Genomic DNA, 22909 nt, shown 5'->3' on the forward strand with positions numbered 1-22909 from the left:
TTTCCTTCATTGGTTGGGGTATTGAGTACAGGAGTTAGCAGCTCATGTTACAATTGTATAGGACTTTTGTTCGGCCACATTTGGAATACTGCGTACATTTTTGGTCGCCACATTACTAAAATGATGTGGATGCTTTGGAGAGGGTGAAGAGGAGGTTTAACAGGATGTTCCCTGGTATGTAGACTGCTAGATATGAGGAGAGCTCGAGTAGATTAGGATTATATTCATTCAAAAGAAGGAGGTTGAGGGGTTCTTGATTGAGGTACACAAAATCATGAGCGGTTTAGAAGCTTTTTCCCAGATTGGGAGATTCAATTACAAGGAGTCACGAGTTCAAAGTGAGAAGGGAAACATTTAGGGGAGATATATGTGGAGAGTTGTTTACACAGAGGATGTTGGGTGCCTGGATCGTGTTGCCAGTGGAGGTGGTAGAGGTGGGCATGATAGTGTCATTTTTGTTTTATCTAGACAGATACATGAATGGGCAGGGAGCAAAGGGATACAGATGCTTAGAATACAGGTGACAGGTTTAGATAAAGGATCTGGATTGGAGGGCCAAAGAGTCTGTTACTGTGCTGTAATGTTCTTTGTTCTTTGTTTCTTTGTTCTTTGTCTTTTTCCGAGTCCAAGTCAAGAGGCAATAGTTTAAGATGAGAGGGGAAAGACATTGAAGGGACCTGAGGGGCACCTCTATTCGTCATTTTTATTAATATTTTGGCATAGAAGGGTGGGTTCGTAAACTTGCAGATGACACTAAGGTAGGCAGAGTTGTGGATAGTACCAATGGATGTTGTGGGTTACAGAGCGACATAAATGAGATACAGAGTTGGGCTGAGAAGTGACAAATAGAGTTTAATGCAGAACAGTGTGAGGTAGTTCACTTTGGAAGAAGTAACAGGAATGCAGAGTACTGGGCTAATGGTAAAATTCTTGGCAGTGTAGATGAACAGAGTGCCCTCAGTGTCCAAGTGTATAAATCCCTGAATGACAGGGTTGTTAAGAAGGTTCTGGTGTGTTTGTAGGGGGCTTGAGTTTCAGTGCCACAAGGTCATGCTTCAGCTGTACATGGCACTGGTAAGGCCACACCTGGAGTATTGCATGCAGTTCTGATCACCGCATTATAGGAAGGAAGTGGAGCTTTGGAAAGGGTTCAGACGAGATTTGCTAGGATGTTGCTGGTATGGGAGGAAGGTCTTACAAGAAAAGGCTGAGGGAACTGAGGCTGTTTTCGTTGGAGAGAAGATGTTGGCAAGATGACTTAATCAAGAATCATAAGATAATCAGAGGCTTAGATCGGGCGAACAGTGAGAGGCTTTTTCCTCAGATGGTGAAGGCTAGCTCAAGGGGACTTAGCATTAAATTAAGGGATGACAAATTTCAGGCAGATATTAGGGGTAGTTTCATCACTCAGAGAGTTGTGGGGTGTGGAATGATCTGCCTGCAACAGTAGTAGACTCACCAAAGTTTTGGGCATTTGACATACATATGGATAATAATAGAATGGTGTAGGTTAGTTGAGTCAAATGGCCAGTTTCTACACTGTAGGGATTCTATGATTCTATGATTCTTTGAGGGCAAATCTGATGTGGTCAATTAACAACTCATCTGTTATTCTGTGATGTGAAAATACAAAGGAAGGTGTTTTCAATAGTGTTATGAAGCAATACCTGGTCAGCAATAATCTGCTCACTGATGCCCAGTTTGAGTTTGGTCAGGGCCATTCAGCTGATGACAGCCTTGATTCAAAGAAGTTGAACTCCAGAGGAGAGGTGAGAGTGACTAACCGCAATATCAAGGCACCATTTGACTGGATGTGACATTAGGTGCCCAAGTAAAACTATGGTTGATGAGAACTCAGAGAAAACTGTCTGTTGGTTGCAATAATAACTAACAAAAAGGAGGATGGTTGTTGTTAGTGTCAGCAATCTCAGCTCCTGGACATCTCAGAAAGAGTTCCTCAGGGAATGTCCTGTGTCCAACCATCTTCAGCTGCTTCGTCAATGAACTCCCCTCCCACATAAGGTCAGAAGTGGAAATGTTCATTAATGACTGCACCATTTTCAGCACCTTTTGCAATTCTTCAGGTACTGAAACCGTCCAGGTCGAAATAGATCAGGACTTGGACAACAGCCGGCTTGGTCTTTCAAGTGACAAGTAAAACTTGTACCCCGCAAGTCCCAGTCAAGAGCCATCACCAAGATGTTAGAATCTTATCATCACTCCTCAACATTTAATGGAATTATCATCTCTAAATTCTGACAATAACAACATCCTATGGTTTTCAGTTGACAAGAAACTGAACTGGACTCACCATATACTGTAAACAGTGCGGCTCCAAATGAGATCAGTGTTAAGTCTCCTGTAACAAATAACTCCACTGTTGACTCTCAAAAGTCTGTTCACTATCTGAGTAACAGAATACTCCACTTGCCCAAATGGGTACAGCTCCAGCAACACTCAAGAAGCTTGACACCATGCAGACAAAGCAGCCCCCTAATTGTCACCCCATCCACAAATATTCAGTCCCTGCATCACCAACGCAGAGGAACAGAAGTGTGGAATTTGCACATTCTCCCCGTGTCTGCATGGGTTTCCTCCGGGTGTTCCACTTTCCTCCCACAGATGTGCAGGTCAGGTGAATTGGCCATGCTAAATTGCCCAGTGTTAGGTGCATTAGTCAGATGGAAATGGGTCTGGGTGGGTTATTCATCGGAGGGTCGGTGTGGACTGGTTTGGCCGAAGGGCCTGTTTCCACACTGTAGAGAATCGAAAAACGAATGGCTAGTCAGAGTCTTTATCCCAGGGTAGAAATGTCAATTATGGGGAGACAAAGACTCAAGATGCTATGGAGCAGATCAGATTCCCCCAAAGTATGATAATATTTTGATTTGATTGGATTTATTATTGTCACATGTACCGAGATATGGTGAAAAGCATTGTTTACCTTACATAAGTATATCAAGTTAATATAGTGATACAGCTACAGAAAAGGTGCAGGTGAAAGATTAACTCTAAAATATGAAGGGTCCATTCATAAGTCTTGTAACAGCATGGAAGAAGGTGTTATTGAATATTTTGTATATTCTGCCCAATAGAAGAGAGCCTAAGAGATTATAACTGGGGTGGGAGGGGTCTTTGATTATGTTGGCTGCTTTTTCAAAGCAGCAAGAAATATAGATAGAGTCAATGGATGGAAAATTGTGTGATGGACTGGGCTGTGTTCACAACTGTAACTTCGTGCAGTCTTGGGTAGAGCAGTTGCCAAACCAAGCTGTGATGCATCTGAATTGGATGCATTTTATGGTGCTTCTATATAAATTGGTAAGAGTTAGATATCATCGCAGACTGAAGTTAGACTGTACCAATTGTATGAAAGTGAGTACTGCAGATGCTGGAGATTAGTGTTGAGAGTGTGGTGCTAGAAAAGCACAGCAGTCAGGCAGCATCCAAAGAGAGGGAAAATCAACGTTTCTGATGAAGGGCTTTTGCCTGATAAGTCGATCTTCCTGCTCCGCGGATGTTGCCTGACCTGCTGTACTTGCACCAATTCTTGTTATTCCAGCAGATTCTCCTCACTCTTGTATTCTATGGCTTGACTAACAAATACAAGTATTCCATCTGCCTTCTTCATCAGTTTAAATCCCTGCCCTAAACCTTTAGTCATCTGTGGATTTATATACCAAATTACTTTCCATGGTCCTGCTGTTCACTGTGTAATCCTTGTTAGCCTTCCTGATCTCTCACATTTTAACCTCTCACTCCGGTCCAAGGTGAATTCTATTTAACATTATTCAGCAGAGCTGACCAATCTGTTGATATTCTCCTCCAGTTTACACCCTCCGCCCCACTATTGACCACCCAACCAATTTGCATAACATATGCAAACTTCTTGATCCTTTCACAAGCAATCATTTCCAAATCCTGAAAATGCACCATAAACAGCAAGGGCCTCAGCACCAAGCTGTGTGTAATCTGACTGGAAACAGACTTCAAGTCATGGAGCTCGGTACTTTTACAATAATTAAAAGGCATCTGGATGGGTACATGAATAGGAAGGGTTTAGAAAGATGTAGGCCAAATGCTTGCAAAAGGGACTCGATCTGTTTATGATATCTGCTGGGCATGGACGATTTTCACCTCAGGGTCTGGTTCCATGCTGTTTGACTCTAAGTCACAGAAACATCCCTTCACTGTATCCCTCTCTTTCCTATCAATCGTTTTACATCACTTTGCCCTGCATCCCACTGGCCTTTACTTGACCAGTTTTCAATGAAGGAGTTTATCAAAAGCTTGTTAAACTCAATGTAGATTAAAGCAAATGCATTTCCCTCATCAATAATCTTGGTTTACTCCTCAAGAAAAATGAAGTTTATCAAATACAACTTTTACTGACTAAATTCTTACTGCTGGACATAGTGAGTGTTGGCAGCAGCTTCTGTGGTTATTGGAGATTCCCAGTGGGATCAGCATCACACTGTCTGAGTATTAAAGGAATCCCTGTGCAGGAATTGATCTTAAATACAGCACGGGTAGTAACAGAGGAGAGAATTTCAGGAATTCAGAGAATCTGTGTGTTACTTTCCCAGTTCCAGGCTGGAATTCCGAAAAAGAAGGAACAATTTGAATGATCTGTTTTTCACGGAATGACACTTTCATGCATTTTCAAGACAAGTGAAGAATCCATAGTCATTATTTTGGCTTGGGGCTTTTCTGGTGGTTGGTTTAAAATTGGAGCCTTGTGATAGTCGGAAATTGAACCCCAGTCAACTGCTTGGAAGGCAGTGATACTCACCATTGATGAAGCAGATGAATATGGTTGGATTTAGCACATTCCCTGATGAGCTGCTGCAGTGATGTCCGGGCATTGAGATTACTGACACTGTTCTCTGCCACCACCCAAGTGCAAAACCTGTGCCCATACCTCCCCCCTCACCTCTGTCTAAGCTCCCAGAGGATCATTTCATATCTGGCAGAGATTCTCCTGCACATCCAGCCACCTCATTTATTGTCTCCGTTGCTCCTGATGTGTCTCCTCTACATTGGGTAGATGGAATACCAACTTTTGGAGCGGTTCAGGAAACATCTCTGGGACACCCAAACCACCTGCCTGTTAGAAACAGGCTGAGGGTCCACTCCAGCCCCAGAGTCACAGCAATGCTCCACAGCTTCTTCTTGCTGCTGTTCAGGCTAAGCTGGAGGGAAAGGAAATGCTAGAACTTTCTCTATTCCTGCAACTATTCCACAGCATTTTCACACAGCTCAACACAAGGTGTGAGTTGGACTGAGATAAATCTGTAAAGTCAGTTAGTTTTTTTTAATGAGTTTCTGAGGAGAAACCTCAATCCATTTCACTGATGGACATCCAGTGATTACATGGATCAGTTTTATAAATCTGTTAGTTGTACAAATGACCATGAGATTTTAAACAGATCCTCCGCTTCCTGGAGAAATTACTGAGAGACATCACACGACTGTTCCACTTCCTCATCCACATTACATCTGGAACAGCTGGGAATGAGCTGATGGACACAGATTGTGTTACAGATGTTTAAATTCAGGACAGTGTCAGTTACTGCACTCAGATTCTTTGTGTGTGCGTGTTTCTGCACCTCTGTGTGTACATTAAGTGCGTTTCTATCTCTGTGTCTATGTATGTTTGTCCGTGTCTCTGTGAGTATCTCTGTATATGTGTGTGCCTCGGTGTCTGTGTCTGTTTCTGTCTCCGTATCTGTGTCTGTCTGTCTGTCTGGCTCTATCTGACTATTTGTGTGCATGTGGGTTAAAATGTCCCAGTGTGTGTCTCTATATTTGTATGTCACACTGTTTCTGTGTCTCTGTGTAATGACTTGTCTGCAGTTTTGGGAGTCAGTGATTCACACAGTGGGGTCGGTCTGCTCTCCCCGGGTCAGTGACAGAGACACAATGAGGTCTGACAGTTCTCCCTGGGTCAGTGACAGAGATACAGTGGGGTCAGTCTGCTCTCCCCTGTGTCAGGGACATAGACACAGTATGGTCAGACTGCTCTCCCTGGGTCAGTAACAGAGACACAATGAGGTCTGACAGTTCTCCCTGGGTCAGTGACAGAGACACAGTGCGGTCAATCTGCTCCCCTCTGGGTCAGTAGCAGAGACACCTCTTTCTCTCTTGCTCTCTTTGATTGTTAGAATAAAAATATGTCACTGCAACATGGGAATCAGAGTGGGACTGAACATAGTCTCTGTCTGAGCCTGTGGGATTGATGTGCCGGTATCTCTGTGAGTGATAGTGTACTGACTGTGCGTGTGAAGGAACTCTCTGTATTGCTCCTTGTAACTCAGGTGGAAGGTGGGAAGAAGAGCAGAGGGGAAAGTCAGTAATGGAGGGGAGGGCAGGAGAAGCTGAAATGACAGAGTGAGAATCATGACCAACTTTGTGCAAGGATGAGGGTGGGAAGCAACATGGGAGAAGAGAAGAAAATAAAAGATGGGCGTGTAAATGAAAGGTCCCCCAAATAACTGATGTCCAAAAACAACCTAAATGAAAGAAAATGGTGAGAGCGAGGTAGTCTGTTATGTTTCCCTCACTGTTTACAGGATGCACGGTTACTCTCAGATTCTGAATGAATTTTGTCTGGTTTTCCATCATTAACTCGAGTAAGATTAATTACCCTCAGGTTTAAAGTGAAGCTAATCCAGTGTGGTTTTCTTGCCTTGGTCTGTAGGGATAGTGTTTGTCTGTTTATTTTTTACAGCCCCTGCATTGATTGGCTGCCTTTTCTCCTGATTTTCTTGTTTAATTGTTTAACCATCCACTGTATCTTTGTGATGAACAGAATCCCCATTGGACTCCAGGGTCCAGGATCACAGACATGAGAAACACAGCAATTCAGAGATGATGAACAGGAGGAAACCCACCATTTTATTGTTCTCGCTGTCAGGTTCATCCTGTTTTGGTTGACCCATTCAGTGAGTTTGGTTCTTACCAGACTGTCACACCTGAGTGATTACCGAGGTGACCTCACAAAGACTGAATATATCACAGGAAAGTAGGGTTGAGAATGATCAGATCAGACATGTTCTCATTGATTGGTGGAGCAGACTCGGTGACCGAATCAGTTACTTCTGCTGCTATGGTCTTCTGGTGATCCCTGTACCATTGGAGAAACCCCCCATATTCGGTCTGCCCATGTGACAGCTCACTTGATTTGCCTCAGCTATTTCTTGTGATTTTACATTTGCTAGTAATTAACTCATCGTGCAGACAAAATTATCTTAAAGCTATAAAAAAAACCTGAGAGCATGATATTGTACAGCATTCCCTTTTGTGGAGGTTGCTGCACATAAAGATTGAAAGCCGGGGCTTCATTTTACTTTCTTCTGCCTGTATGGGTAAACAGACAATGGTCCCACAACTGTCCCAGCTGAGAGACATGTGCAAACAATACAACTCCGATGCTGTTATTAAAATAATAGATTAACAGGTGAAGTTAAACACTCATCCAAATTATTTGTGTGTTTTAAAAAATAAATAACTGTGCTGACTTTTGGAGCTTTGTTTGCAATGTCAGAAGACAGCCTGGTGTTGTAGGCAGGAGACACTGAGTCAGTGCTTACTCTCTCCCCTGTTAGAAAGCCACCTTACCCTGAGAGACCTGCTCCTTGATCTCTCTGAGGAGCTGACACATGGATTACATACCTGACGAAGGGCTTTTGCCCAAAACATCAATTCTCCTGCTCCTCAGATGCTGCCTGACTTGCTGTGCTTTTCCAGTGCCACACTCTTGACTCTAATCTCCAGCATCTGCAGTCCTCACTTTCGCCCATAGGGATTACACAGTCTTTGCTGGAGAATTCATATAACCAAGTGACGCAGAGCAAATTCAGGGAAGGGCTGTAAAATGTGGTGAAATCTCCACAGAAACCAGTCCAGAGATTAGTTGACAAAAAATGTGGACAAGAAAAATCTGTTTCAGCAAAATCTCCTTACAGCTGAATTTATCTGGGACCAAATCTCCCGATTATCAGTGTGTTGTTAGCATGCAAATACCCAGATGGGCAGCAGGGTGCAGCAGTGCGTCCTGCATACAGTGTGCCATCAGGAACCGTGCCTGTGCTCGGTGTCAGCAGTACCAGCCCATGAGCCAGTTGATTGGGGTTGAATTGCGCCTGTGTGCATTTCCTGCGCTGGCTGAGCGGTGACACACTGCAGTTCGTAAAAATCACACAACACCAGGTTATAGTCCAACAGGTTTTCCACCCCAGTCCAACAGAGGCACCTCCACATCAGTGCTGTACTTTTGCAGTGTCTGCTGTGCTGAGCTGCGCCTGTGTCCAGTGTCAGTATTATTCATACACTGCACTGATTGAGTGTTGTTGAACTGTATGTAACATCTGTGTTGAACTGCGCTTGTGCGCGGTATCTCTGTGATGTAGGCAGATGGCCATGGGATAAGAGTATAAGAACATAAGAAAACAGGAGGAGGAGGAGGCTATCTGGCCCTTGTAGCCTGCTCTGCCATTCCACCAGATCATGGCTGATCGAAGCGTGGACTCAGCTCCAGTTACCCAGCCGCTCACAATAACCCTTAGTTCCTTTCCTGTTCCAAAATGTATCGATCTTTGCCTTAAAAACGTTCAAAGAGGTAGTTTCAATTGTTTCACCGGACAGGGACTTCCATAAATTCACAATCTTTTGGGTGAAGAAGTTCCTCGTTAACTCATTCCTGAAGCTGCTCCTTTTTACTTGGAGGATATGTCCATGTTCCTAGTTACACCCATCAGTGGAAACAACTTCTCAGCTTCCCTTATCTATTTCCTTCATTTCTCTATATGTTTCTAAACGATTCCCCTTCATTCTTCTAAATTTCAGTGAGTACAATCCTAGTCTACCCCATCTCTCCCCTTGAACCAACCCTCTCAATTTCAGAAGCACCCTCTCTCATGCTAGTACATCCTTTCCCAAGTAAGGAGACCAAAACTATGCACAGTACTCCAGGTGTGGCCTCACCAGCACCTTATACAACTGCAGCATAGCCTCCCTAGTTTAAACTCCACCCCTCTCGCAAGGAAGGACAATATTCCCTTTGCCTTTTAATGACCTACTGTACCTGCAAACCAAATTTTTGCAACTCTTGCACAAAGACAGCCAGGTACCTCTGCACAGTTGCATGCTGCAATTTTTCACCATTTAAATTATAATCAATTTTGTTGTTTTTCCTACCAAAATGAATGACCTCACATTTCCACAATAGAAAGGATATATTATACTCAAAAGAGTGCAGAAAAGATTTAATAGGATGCTCCCTGGTCTGGAAACTTTGATTATGACGAGAGACTGGAGAGGCTCAAACTGTTTTCCTTGGAGCATAGGAGATAGAGGGGTGACTTTATAGAGGTCTATTAAATCATAGATTTATTAGATAGCCAACTGCTGTTGCCAAATGCTTGGGGAATCTAAATCTAGATGGCATAGTTGTAAGGTGAGAGGGAAGAGACACAAAAGGATCCAGAGAGCAATTATTTCACAAAAAGGGTGGCAAGAGTTAGGAACGGGCTGCCAGACATAGTGGGGGAGGCGAGTACAATTTCATCATTTAAGAAATATTTGGACAGGTACTTGGATGGGATAGGGAAGGGGAGATGATGGGCTAAACGGAAACAAATGAGATAATTTTAATTCTGAAAACTGGGTGGTATGGTCAAGGTGGGCCAAAGGGCCTGTTTCCATGCTGTAGACTTCTTTGACTCTATGACTGTGTGCGACCTTGGGGCTCAACACAATTGGATTGTGTGTCTTCAGCTCAAAGCATTGAACCCCACTTCTGCCCTCCCCTCTCCAAATTCCCCACAACATCAAGTCCATGGCTCAAATGACCATGAGACAGGGGTACACATCGTTAGAGAATGAGGGAAATCCACAAATTAGTCCCATTGTCTGGTCGGCCGCTGGTGGCCAAAATTGGCTTATTCACAGGAGACTCTGTCCTCCAAAGCTCAGTATGACAGTCTCAGCATGGTCACCCTGTCAGGGTAATGTAGAGAGAGCTCCACACTGTATCTAACCCTATGCTGTACCTATCGTGGGAGCACTGGATGTTGAGACTGGATATAAAGAGGGAGAGGCTGAATAGGCTAAAACTTTTTAACTGGAGCATTAGAGGTCAAGGGATGACCTTGTATAGGTTTATAAAATCATGAAGTGCTTGGATAAGGTGAAGAGCCAAGGTTTTCTTTCCCCAGGATAGGAAAGTCCAAAACTAGAGGGCATAGGTTTAAGACCATAAGACATAGGTGTGGAAGTAAGGCCATTCGGCCCATCGAGTCCACTCCGCCATTCAATCATGGCTGATGCGCATTTCAGCTCCACTTACCAGCATTCTCCCCGTAGCCCTTAATTCCTCTAGACAACAAGAACCTATCAATCTCGGCCTTGAAGACATTTAGCGTCCCGGCTTCCACTGCACTCCGTAGCAATGAATTCCACAGGCCCACCACTCTCTGGCTGAAGAAATGTCTCCGCATTTCTGTTCTGAAATGACCCCCTCTAATTCTAAGGCTGTGTCCACGGGTCCTAGACTCCTCGCCTAACAGAAACAATTTCCTAGCATCCACCTTTTCAAAGCCATGTATTATTTTGTACGTCTCTATTAGATCTCCCCTTAATCTTCTAAACTCCAACGAATACAATCCCAGTATCCTCAGCCGTTCCTCATATGCTAGACCTGTCATTCCAGGGATCATCCGTGTGAATCTCCGCTGGACACGTTCCAGTGCCAGTATGTCCTTCCTGAGGTGTGGGGACCAAAACTGGACACAGTACTCCAAATGGGGCCTAAACAGAGCTTTATAAAGTCTTAGTAGTACATCTCTGCTTTTATATTCCAACCCTCTTGAGATAAGAGGTGAGATAACCCTCTGAGATAAGGTGTCGGAGAAAGATTTAACAGGGGGCAGAAGGTGGTTGGAATAAGCTTCTAGAGGAAGTGGTGGAGGTGAATACACTGACAACATTTAAAAGATATCTGATCAGGTATATGAATAGAAAGGGTTTGGAGGGATACAGGTCAAGTGCTGGGAAATGGGACTACTTCAGTTTCGGATATTTGGTTAGCATGGATAAGTTGGACCCAAGACTCTATTTCTGTTCTATAAAATGTTACGACTATATGACGCACTGTCAGGGCAACGCAGAAAGAGAGATCTATACTGTATCAAACATGGCAAAAGTGAAAACTGCAGTTGATGGAGATTAGAGTCGAGAATGTGGTGCTAGAAAAACACTACATGAAGGGAGCATTTGAGGAGCAGGAGAATCAACGTTTCAGGAAAAAGCTCTTCATCAGGAATGAGGCCTCATTCTGATGAAGGGCTTTTGCTGAAATATCAATTCTCCTGCTCCTCGGATACTGCCTGACCTGCTGTGCTTTTCCAGCACATCACTCTTGACTGCATCTAAATGTGGTATACATGTCCTTGGAGCGCTCGATGCTGGCACTGCATATGCAAAATCACCCCATAGACTTACATGTGTGTGTGTGCCTGTTTGTATGAGGGAGAGGGAAAGAGTGCTTTTGTGCATGTGTATGTGGGGAGACAGGGAGAGCGTGCATGTGTGTGTGTCTGCGTGTGAATGAGACAGAGGGAGAGAGCGTGTGAGTGTGAATGCATGTATGTGTGCATGCTTGATAGCATATGTGTGCGTGAGTGTGATGGAGGCTATGCCTCTGAGAGTGTGTGTGTGTATTTGAGAGAGAGAGGGTGTATATGAGAGAAAGTCTATGTGAGTGTGTGTGTGTGCATGTCTGTGAGTGTGTGTGAGAGTGTGTGTGCATGTGTGCATGTGTATGTGAGTGTATTGTGTGGTGGGGTCACTTGCAGTGTGACATGAACTGAGATCCTGGCTGAGGTGATCCTCATGGGTACTGAATTTAGCTATCAGCCTCTGCTCAGTGATTCGACATTGCTGTGTATCCCAAAGTCTGCCTTTGGAGGATGTTCACCCAAAGATCCGAGGCTGAATATTCTTGACCGTCTGGGATGGAACATCTCTGTTTGGCCCTCCACCACCCCCAACACACACACACACACACACACACGTGCTTTCCCTCTCCCTCACACCACACATTGACACACACTCAAGCACATGCACATATACACACACACAGACATGCACACGCACACACATATATTCTAAGGGATGATTTTGCATTAGCAGATTTGTGTTCGCAGACACATTCTATTTTGTTCAAAAAGCACACAATCTGTAGGCATTCAGTCCATTTGACATTTTATAAATTCCTACTTTGGAAATAGAAGCAGGCTGGCTCCATATTGAGATACAGACAGACTCTAACCCCACACCTTTAATGCATTGTCTGAGCTGAGATGTCACCTTTATTTTAATAAAAGCTGATAAAAACTTATCTCGGGGCTGGGACTTGAAAGAAATTTTGGGATTTACATATTAATTAATCGAAATCTACAACCCCATTCTAAGTGATTAAAGAGTTAACAATGATCTGGGTTTGTTCATTACATCCCATCAGTTGTATGACACATTGGTCTTTTACTATAAATTTGGTGACTTGTGATCTTGCCCCCAGTGATGAAGTAGCACTCTGAAAGCTTGTACTTTCAAATACACCTGTTGGACCATAACCTGATATTGTGTAATTTTTAATAATATTTAAGACTACGGATGAAGTGCTGGGGAGTGGGGCTCGTGTAGCTTTAGTGTAATTTTGGAGATACAAACACAAAAGAAAAAAGGACCTGTTCTGTTCTGTATAATGACATCATTCTAGGATGTTGAAGTTCAGGTTCTGAAATAGTTTTTTTTTAAATTTGCATTTGATTTGAGAAAATATTACCTATTTCAGTTCCAGCTATTGCTATTCTCAGTGTCACTTTCAGGTTTTTTATGAGAGGGCTCATTCACAGAGAGAATTTCCCCATTGAGCTATATAACTGAATTAACAAGGAAAACAGTGATATAACAATGTGCAGTCAAACAACTCTCAAGGAGCTCTACAACATGATGTATTGAATGACTGAATAGCCTCAGCAAAATGAAGGTCACGATTGAAAATAATATTTAGATATTAATGGGACTGATAGTGAGAGAAATAATGCAAGTCTCGCTGTTTGAAGACAAATTGCAATTAACGTTTGAGACCCAATAGGATCAGTTCGATTACTCCAGTCTTTGGGGAATTTCCTTACGTATGTAAATCTTAATGATATTACATCATTAAAATATCTGTTTGTTTAAAATTATATTAAAAAATTGAAGATGAAATCATACCTTCCCAGTGGAGATACCACACAATGTAAAATAAAATCTCAGGAACGGTCTCATCTCCAGCTCTGAGAGGATCCTCCTATTCCGATAGAATTCCAGCAGCAGGAAGGGAGAGGCTTCACAAGCAGCAAAATGCGTCCTCTAATACAAGTAGTCAGAAAAGTATATTACGCCTCCCTTGCCATTGTTGGTTTTCCTGGTAAGTCTTGTGTCAATTTAAATTATACAAATCTCTCCAAGAAATCATACTTTACTTTATTTCCTTTTAGTGCAGTAAATACGATGCCAGACAAAAATGTCTTACAAAACCACTTACTGTGTTTTAAGGGAATAGCTTGTCAGTTATAAGGCTCCTCAGTAATGTGCAGCATTGTCTGTTTCCCTATACTGTGCAGAATGGGTTTACACTGAGGCTGCATTGATGGGGTTTGGCTGAGCACTGGCCCTGGCTGTTCTCGGAAGTGTTTAGCAAGACCACTCTCGCTCTGTGGTGGTTCAAAACCTATTGTCAGTCAGACGGGTTTTGTAACAACAAACCTCTCAGTGACACCTGGTGTTTTCCCATTCCATGATATAAAGGTATTTTGTTGGTGGATCGTCCTCAGGCATTTTGCTGCAAATGAGAGCCCAGATACAACGTGGGCAATGGGTGGGTTCAGCAGGCCATTATGGAATGAAAAGTGAAGGTCAGCACGGATGACCTTGAGCATCTTGTGTGTTTTCTTTAGTCAGTGGATGTTTGGGGGCACGATATTTGTGAGGAAAGATTACTGTGTTAATATGAGTTCCTAATGTGTAATATCAATACTGGTAGTAAACATTTCCAAACTGACTCTGTGGTGTAATTCCTCAACTGAGAAAAAAAAGATCTGTCACTCTCAGGCATGCTGCGTTACCTTGAGATTGACGGGAATGTTGTGTACTGTTGATCCAGATCTCCAGGAATCACTTTGAGCGAAGGTATTACTGATCGTGGAATTGTACGGAATGGGGATCATGAACCTCAGGCTGGACCCCCTGGTTACTGTGGCCTCATGTTGCTGGGAGGATGTGTCATTGTAGAACTGTACTGAGAGTGGGCAACTGCTCGAATAAGAACTTCTGACCCAGGATTCATGTTTTCCTGTGGGTATGTGTAAACACAGCATTGTTATAAGCACGGAACGCGAAAAGGCGAATATTCTTGACCTCAATTGCATGTTTTACTGGAAATACCTTTCACTGTAGATCTGTATTGCACTTGGGTCGAAAACCTGAAGGAAAATGCAATTCCAGTGGCAATGTGATTCAGTGAGCATCTTTCAATTAGACTTTCACCAAGGGTGGATTCCTAAATAAAGGAGAACAATTACTCCTAGTTTTACTGGCAGCATCTCAACAAGTAAAATTAAACTGAGTTGGGCAGCATGGTGGCTTTGTGTGAGCACTACTGCCTCACACGACCTGGGACCTGGCTTTGAGTCTAGCCTCAGTTGACTATTCATTTGGAGTTTGCACAATTTCCCATGTCTGTGTGGGTTTGATCCGGTTATCTCCCACAGTCCAAAGATGTGCAGGCTAAGTGGATTGGCCATGGGAAATGCAGGGTGACAGGGTGAGGGTAGGGGGTGAGTTTGTGTGGGATGCTTTTCAGTTGGTTAGTGTAGAATTGATGAGCTCAATGGTCTGATTCCACATGGGAGGGCTTCAATGATTCTATAAACTTGAGAGGAGCAATTTATCCTTGTGCTCTTGTGCAAGGTGTATCTTTGTCAATGGAATTTAACGGATTGGGGGGAAGTAATTAAATGGAATAACTAGGACCATAACTTGACTGAAACCATGCCATGCTTTATTCATATTACATTTTTCATTTCTGATCTGTTCATTCATGTAACTGCTAATGTAATTTGGCAATGCAATGGATTACAACTTGGAAAATCTTCGTAGTTGTTTGAATATATTTGGTACTAAGTTTACAAAATGAACATCCTGTTGGAGATAATCAAATGTGTTATTTTATTCAAGTGAAAATAGCAGAATAACAATTCAATTCAATCAAATGTCCCATAGATATATTATCTTTACTTAAATAATATTTTGGCAATGTTTAATGTTCTAGCAAGGTTAGGACAAGCTGTTGGACGTGGCTACACTCTTTCCTTACCTAGATATTAATAAGGTTGGATATCAAGGTAGAAGTATTGATGTAATTTCATGTCTCTGTCTGATTAGATTTAGATCAATGGCTTTTGAATCTGTAATTCATCATCTATCCGCAGTAGTTTTTTCAAGTGATCACTGCTCTTCACTTTGTTATGTGTGTCCTCCGTGGAACCTCTCAAATTTTGAATCTAATGTTGATCTTGCTTCTTATGCACCTTTTCTGCAGCCGCAATATTGTATTCCTCATTCTGTTCAAAGTGAAAGGGGGATGCTTGGTGTTGAGGTTGTGCCGAATTCTTGGAATCAGCTATCCCAGTGGATAATCCTACGAAATAGCTTATTTTGCTGAGTACAATCAGTTTCTCAACTTTACTGGCTTCAAAGCCAGGAGACAGATCCTTTTGCCTTGATTGTCTGTCATGGATATATGTGTTGGTGTTGCCTACTCCAGGAATTATGTTGAATTGAGTGGAGGATCTCTTATCTTCAAAAGTGGATCAATTTTCAGGGTGTCATATCCAGGGATCCAGGGATCCTGGATTCAGTATGGGGATATTCAAAAAGCAGGGATTGGTCTAAAAGATGCAGTCACCTGTACCAGGAAGTTGGCTGTGCCCTGAGAGCTCCACTTTCTCTTATTCATTGAAGGAATGTGGGTATTGTTGGCTAGGCCAATATTACCACCGTTCCCTAATTGGCCAGAGGGCAGGTAAGAGTTTACCAGGTTGTTGTGGGTTTAGAGTCACATGTAGGACAGACCAGAGAAGATTGGCAGACTTCCTTCCCTGAAGGACATTAGCAAACCAGATGGATTTTTTTTCGCAAACAGCTGACAATCATTTCATTATCATTCCACATCAGAATTCTAGATTATTCTTGAAGTTGCACCATCTGCCATTGCAAACATCGGTCCCAGCTCCGAGAACATTATCTCAATTTCTGAATTAATAGTCTTATGATAAGACTATTATGCCATCATCTCCCTTAATCTTTAGCATTGACCAGAATCCATAGAAGAATTATCTGATACCAAGCAATGTTATTGGATTTCTAGTACAAACTGTGCTACAATTCTAGTGATCTCTGTGGAGAATGCTGGTGAAACAATGGAGATTCCTAGCCCCACTATGTGTTCTGAATCTGGGAGGGAGGTCTACATTCACAAGGACAGGACCTGGAAGAAGAGATTAGTTGTAGCATCCTGAACCTCAGACAGAAAGCTTTGCTTCAAACCAGATAAAGTATTTGATTTCTAAACTGGAAACTTGCAATGACAAATGCTGCAAGGATTCAGGTTTTATTTGAGTGGGGTCTAAGATATACAGTCTTGGACACATGGGCTAAGTCCATACCACAGTTCTAATGATAGCAATGGGTAGACAACCTGGGAAATGGTGTTGGCTTCACTGCTGAATACTTTCATAGCTCAGAATGTCAGGATGTCCCATCCTTCTCACAAGGAAGGGACTCAAATCTCCATGATTTGCCTGTTTATATTGTAGAAGTCATCCATTCCTGTACACGGTGGAGTGATTCAATTCCCAGTACTGCAGTTTAAAGAATGTCAGATGTGCAATTCTGGAGGCAACCTAGATGTGGATACTCTGAAAATGCATGCAGGATGTTTACAATCGCTACCCAGATTATGTGTCACCCGTTCTTTATCTTACTGACCCTAGGTGTCTTCAAATGGATGTTGTGATCTAATGGAAAATTCCAGCCAGTCAGAGTAAATCATAAAGCAGCTGAAATCAATAATAATAAATCCATTGATCCCCAATAAATCATTGAGAATATAATAATGTTTCTGTGAGCAAACTGCTGCTCATGCTCTTCCTTTTATCTTTTAAAAGTGTGAATGATTCAATTAGAGTGTTTGCTGTTGTTGTTCAGATTCTTTGAACTTCGTATGATGTGGAAAAACAATTAACTTTGTGCTAAATCCGTGACTTATATTCTGGGCTCGGGGACAATGCATGCTTAATTTGTAACTTCAAGATACTTTTCTGTTTTCCCTCCCTTACAGTTAATCTATTGGCAATTATATTCTTGCCTGGGAGCAAGTGTGGGCTTTCTACATGCACTACTCGTTATCTGGTGGCTATGGCAGCGTCTGATCTCCTGTTTGTTACATTTGATGTCATACTTCGTCGATTCCGTTACTATTATTATCCACGGTGTTTCCTGGATATCACTCCTGTTTGTCGTGTTATCTCTGTAGTGAGCCGCTTGACCATTGACACCTCTGTCTGGTTTACTACTGCTCTTTCATTTGATCGATTTGTTGCCATTTGTCTTCATCAGATGAAAACTAAATATTGCACAGAGAAAACTGCAACGAGTGCTCTAGCAGCAATTTGTATTTTCTTTTCTTTAAAGAACATTCCAAACTATTTCCGATTTAAATCTGGAAAAATCAGCAAAAATGTTCCATGGTACTGTTATACCAGGTCCAGTTATTTCAAAGACCGTCGGTGGCAAAGTTTTAAATATTTTGAAAACTTTTTAACGCCTCTGTTCCCATTCACTTTTGTTCTCTTTCTCAACATTTTGACTGTCAGACACATTTTTGAGGCCATTAAGGTGCGTAAAGAACTGAGGGGTCACAAAAAATCAGAGAGTGACCCAGAGATAGACAGCAGACGGAATTCTGTGATTTTACTCTTTGCAATATCCGCCAGCTTTTTACTTCTCTGGTCACTGTATATTTTATATCGCTTTCAAGTTGCTTCTCTTTTGGATTCTAATGCTTTTTATCTCTTTGAACAACTCGCATATATGCTACGGAGCCTAAGCTGCTGCACAAATGCATTGATTTATGTGGGGACACAGAAAAAGTTCAGAGACCAGTTAAAATATGCAGTGAAATATCCAGTTATAAAAATAATTCAAATGATGAATAAATCCAAGGAACTGAGAGCCAACATTAACTGAGTGGATGATGGAACGAGGAGTTCACGTGGGAATGGACCGAAAGGAGAAGGACGAACAGCAACATGATAACATTCCTTTTCTAATGGGCTTCTCCATCTGAGAAGTCAAATGAAGGCGATTGTATGAGCAGTGAGTGTGGAGTGCTATCTGCATCCGTTTACTAACTGAAAGCTGAAAAACAACAGCATAATTGAAACAGGAATTAGACATGTACTAAAATAAAATTCATTCCAAACAAACCCTTCTTAGCGAGTGAACCAGAAACAATAAAACTTATCCAGGTGGAAATTATCATTGTTCACTGTAAGCCAGAGTGGGAGAAGTAATGACAGGCTCTCTGCTCTTCCTTACTGAATTTTCTGTTCCACACATCTGGATAAAAGTTTTTTAAAAAGTTCCTGTTGTGAAGTGTAAAGTATGTATTGCATAATTTCTCTGTCTTTTGATTAATTTACTTTGTCTGTTGTCCAGTCCACACCTCTTTAAAATATATCAAGGACATAGCCTAGATTCTAACTTTTATCTCACTTTTAGATGAGTGTAAGGCGTTATGGTCCAGATGTGATTTGTTTGGTCAAATTACTGGATTTTAAGAAAAACACACTTTTAATCTTACACCGCAGTTAAAATATAAACCAAACAAAAATCCCAAGAATTGGGATAACATTGATTCTATTGAAGTAAGTAACAAAATGATGTATCATTTAACTGCTAATCATCAACTGTTCCAATATAACAGCATCCCATAAACAGACCCTTGGCAAAGGCAAATTCAGCAAAACAGATTTTCTTACAAGCTATCCAGTCCCGGAGAAAGGAACACCAAATTAACCAATCTACAATCAGAGAAAGAACTCATCCTTATAGCTGCAGCAGAGGGGTATCTATTTGTGGTTATGGGTGTGTATCCAGGAGCTTCAACAGCCAATTCCTACCCCTCAACTTCAACTGAAAGCAAAATTAAAACCCTGGCTCTGTATGAGTTCACTCACTCATACTTGTTATCTCTGATCATAATTAATACAATGTTGTTTGCCTGCTGTTTCTGAAGCAGACATTCCACTACCATTGTGGCAACACCTCTCAGCAAGAGAAACAGTGCAGACCAAATCTCTCTTAAAGAAACAGTACCATCACACTATTTCCATGCAGTTCACCCTTGACTGTTGGCTGATATCGCTCCCTTTCTTTATTCATTTCTTTCATAATCCAGTGCTGATAGGAGAATCCAAGGCCCAATCAGAGAGCTCGGTGGCAAGTGGGATCGAAGCTCGGGAATGGGGTCGGATGTGGCAGATGAGCTGATATCCTCAGTGCTTCGATGAAAAGATTCCGTGGCTCTCAATGACTCCATCGAGCTGAGCAGTAATGGATTCTGAATGAATCCAGTTTTCTTGTGGTTTCATAATGGAGCCTCAGGTAAATTTAATAAGATATTTGTGCCATCAAGAACATTCCTTTTATTTCATCTGTAAAACAGCTCAGCCCTGCCTCAGCTGAGGGCCACACTCTCTCAGAATTGCAAAGGACCCACTCTGTACTACATCCTTAGGAGAATTCATACTCTCAACAAACAGTATTTCAACTCCATCTCAAACATAAAAAAACTGTAAGTACAACAAACTTTTATCTACCCACCTCCATAACCAGCGCTCCTCAAACATTCCAGAAGATTCCTCCGGCCTCTGGAACTACCCCTACTGCCGTGTCTGCCACCACTTCCGCCCCCACCAATGCCACTCACCTACATTCTGCTGACACGCCCCCACATATCCCACTGTCACCATTCCCGGCCCCCAGAACTCTGAGGGGACACCACCCCTGCTCATGACTCCACTCCCATTCCCCCCACCATCACACCCACTCGAGTTACTAGCTCTGCCCCCACTCCCAGCTCTACACCCACACCAGATCCTAGCTCCCAGCCCTGCCGAGTTTTCACCATCCCTCTAGACCTTCCCCTCACTGAGGATGAACGATCACTCCTCAGCAGAGGAATCACCTTCATCCCCCTCCGTCCACGCATCAATGAATTTAATACACGCCGTGACATCGAACAATTCTTCCTTCGCCTCCGCCTCCGAGCTTACTTTCACAATCAGGACTCCCGCCCACCTTCCGAGGACCCCTTCGCCCACCTCCAACACACTGCATCCACCTGGACACCCTGCGCTGGCCTATTACCTGCCCTCGACCTCTTCGTTTCCAACTGCCACCGGGACATTAACCGCCTCAATCTGTCTACACCTCTCCCCCACTCCAACCTCTCACCCTCACAACACGCAGCCCTCCAATCCCTCTGCTTCAATCCCAACCTTACCATCAAGCCAGCAGATAAAGGGGGCGCAGTGGTAGTCTGGCGCACTGACCTCTACACGGCTGAAGCAAAATGCCAACTCGAGGACACCTCTTCCTACCGCCCCCTCGACCATGACCCCACCCCCCATCACCAAACCATCATCTCCCAGACCATATAGAACCTCATCACCTCAGGAGATCTCCCACCCACAGCTTCCGGGAACCCCGCACTGCCCGATTCTACCTCCTTCCCAAGATCCACAAGCCTGACCACCCTGGCTGACCCATTGTCTCAGCATGCACCTGCCCCACTGAACTCATCTCTACCTACCTCTGCACTGTCCTATCCCCCCTAGTCCAGGAACTCCCCACATACGTTCGAGACACCACCTACGTCCTCCACCTCCTCCAAGACTTCCGCTTCCACGGCCCCCAACGCCTCATCTTCACCATGGATATCCAATCCCTCTACACCTCCATTCGCCATGACCAGGGCCTCCAAGCCCTCCGTTTTTTCCTCTCTCAACATCCCCAACAGTACCCTTCCACCGACACGCTCATTCGTTTGGCTGAACTGGTCCTCACCCTTAACAATTTTTCCTTCGAATTCTCCCACCTCCTCCAGACCAAAGGGGTAGCCATGGGCACACGTATGGGCCCCAGCTATGCCTGTCTCTTTGTGACTACCTGGTCAGGTCCACGCCCCCCTACAACCCACCCTGCCATTCTGGCACCTTCCCCTGCCACCACAGGAACTGCAAAACCTGTGCCCACACCTCCTCCCTCACCTCCATCCAAGGCACTGAAGGAGCCTTCCACATCCATCAAAGTTTTACCTGCACATCCACCAATAACATTTATTGTATCCGTTGCTCACGATGCGGTCTCTTCTATGTTGGGGAGACTGGACTCCTCCTAGCAGAGCGCTTTAGGGAACATCTCCGGGACACCCGCACCAATCAACCACACCATCCTGTGGCCCAACATTTCAACTCTCCCTCCCACTCTGCCGAGAACATGGAGGTCCTGGGTCTCCTTCACCGCCGCTCCCTCACCACCAGTCGCCTGGAGGAAGAATGTCTCATATTCTGCCTCGGAACACTTCAACCCCAGGGCATCAATTTGGACTTCAACAGTTTCCTCATTTCCCCTTCCTCCACCTCACCCTAGTTCCAAACTTCCAGCTCAGCACTGTCCCGATGACTTGTCCGGACTTGTCCTACCTGCCTAACTTCTTTTCCACCTATCCACTCCACCCTCTCCTCCCTGACCTATCACCTTCATCCCCTCCCCCACTCACCTATTGTACTCTATGCTACTCTCTCCCCACGCCCACCCTCCTCTAGCTTATCTCTCCACACTTCAGGCTCTCTGCCTTTATTCCTGATGAAGGGCTTTTGCCCGAAACATTGATTTTACTGCTCTTCGGATGCTGCCTGAACTGCTGTGCTCTTCCAGCACCACTAATCCAGCTCCTAAAGCCATCCCAGCCTCAGTCCACAATTGGTGAAATAGTCATTCATCCCATTGTTACCTCTGGACATTTGTAGCCAGCATCATGTCAGCCTGACAACAGATTATAAACTCCATATGTTGACTTCATCCAAATTTCTTCTGCTCTCCAGGTTTGCTTTCCCAACAAATCTCATTCCCTGATCATTCACTGACCGCAGTGACCTACACAGTCACATTCTCCTTTAAATTCTCACCCATCTATCGAAAATGTTCCAAGCTCTTCCATATATTTCTTTATTTTCTTGCGCTGATGTAAATCCTCTCGGAGAAAGTGAGGACTGCAGATGCTGGAAATCAGAGTTGAAAAGCGTGGAGCTGAAAATGCACAGCTGGTCAGGCAGAATCTGAGGAGCAGGAGAGATTATGCTCGATACATCGACTCTCCTGCTCTTCGGATGCTGCCTTACCGGCTGTGATTTTCCAGCACCACACTTTTCGACCTGACATAAATCTTGTTTTGTATAATCTCCATGAAAGTGTTCGATGTTTTGCTATGCTGTAAATGTCACCAGCTGGTATGATGGTGAAAACATGTTACAGATTGCAATCCATTCAGTCAAGTGAAGAGGCAGATAAGAATTCCAGGAACAATGGTAAATCTGACATTTGGGAGCAATTCAGGACACAGCAAAGGATTACCCAGAAACTGATCAGGCAGAGAGAGGGAATATGAAAGCAGCTTTCCCCTGAAGCCAAGATCCTTCTTACATTTCCAGGCCATTTCCAACCTCATTTGTCA

This window comes from Chiloscyllium punctatum, chromosome 18, assembly GCF_047496795.1.
Source record: "Chiloscyllium punctatum isolate Juve2018m chromosome 18, sChiPun1.3, whole genome shotgun sequence".
NCBI lineage: Eukaryota > Metazoa > Chordata > Chondrichthyes > Orectolobiformes > Hemiscylliidae > Chiloscyllium > Chiloscyllium punctatum.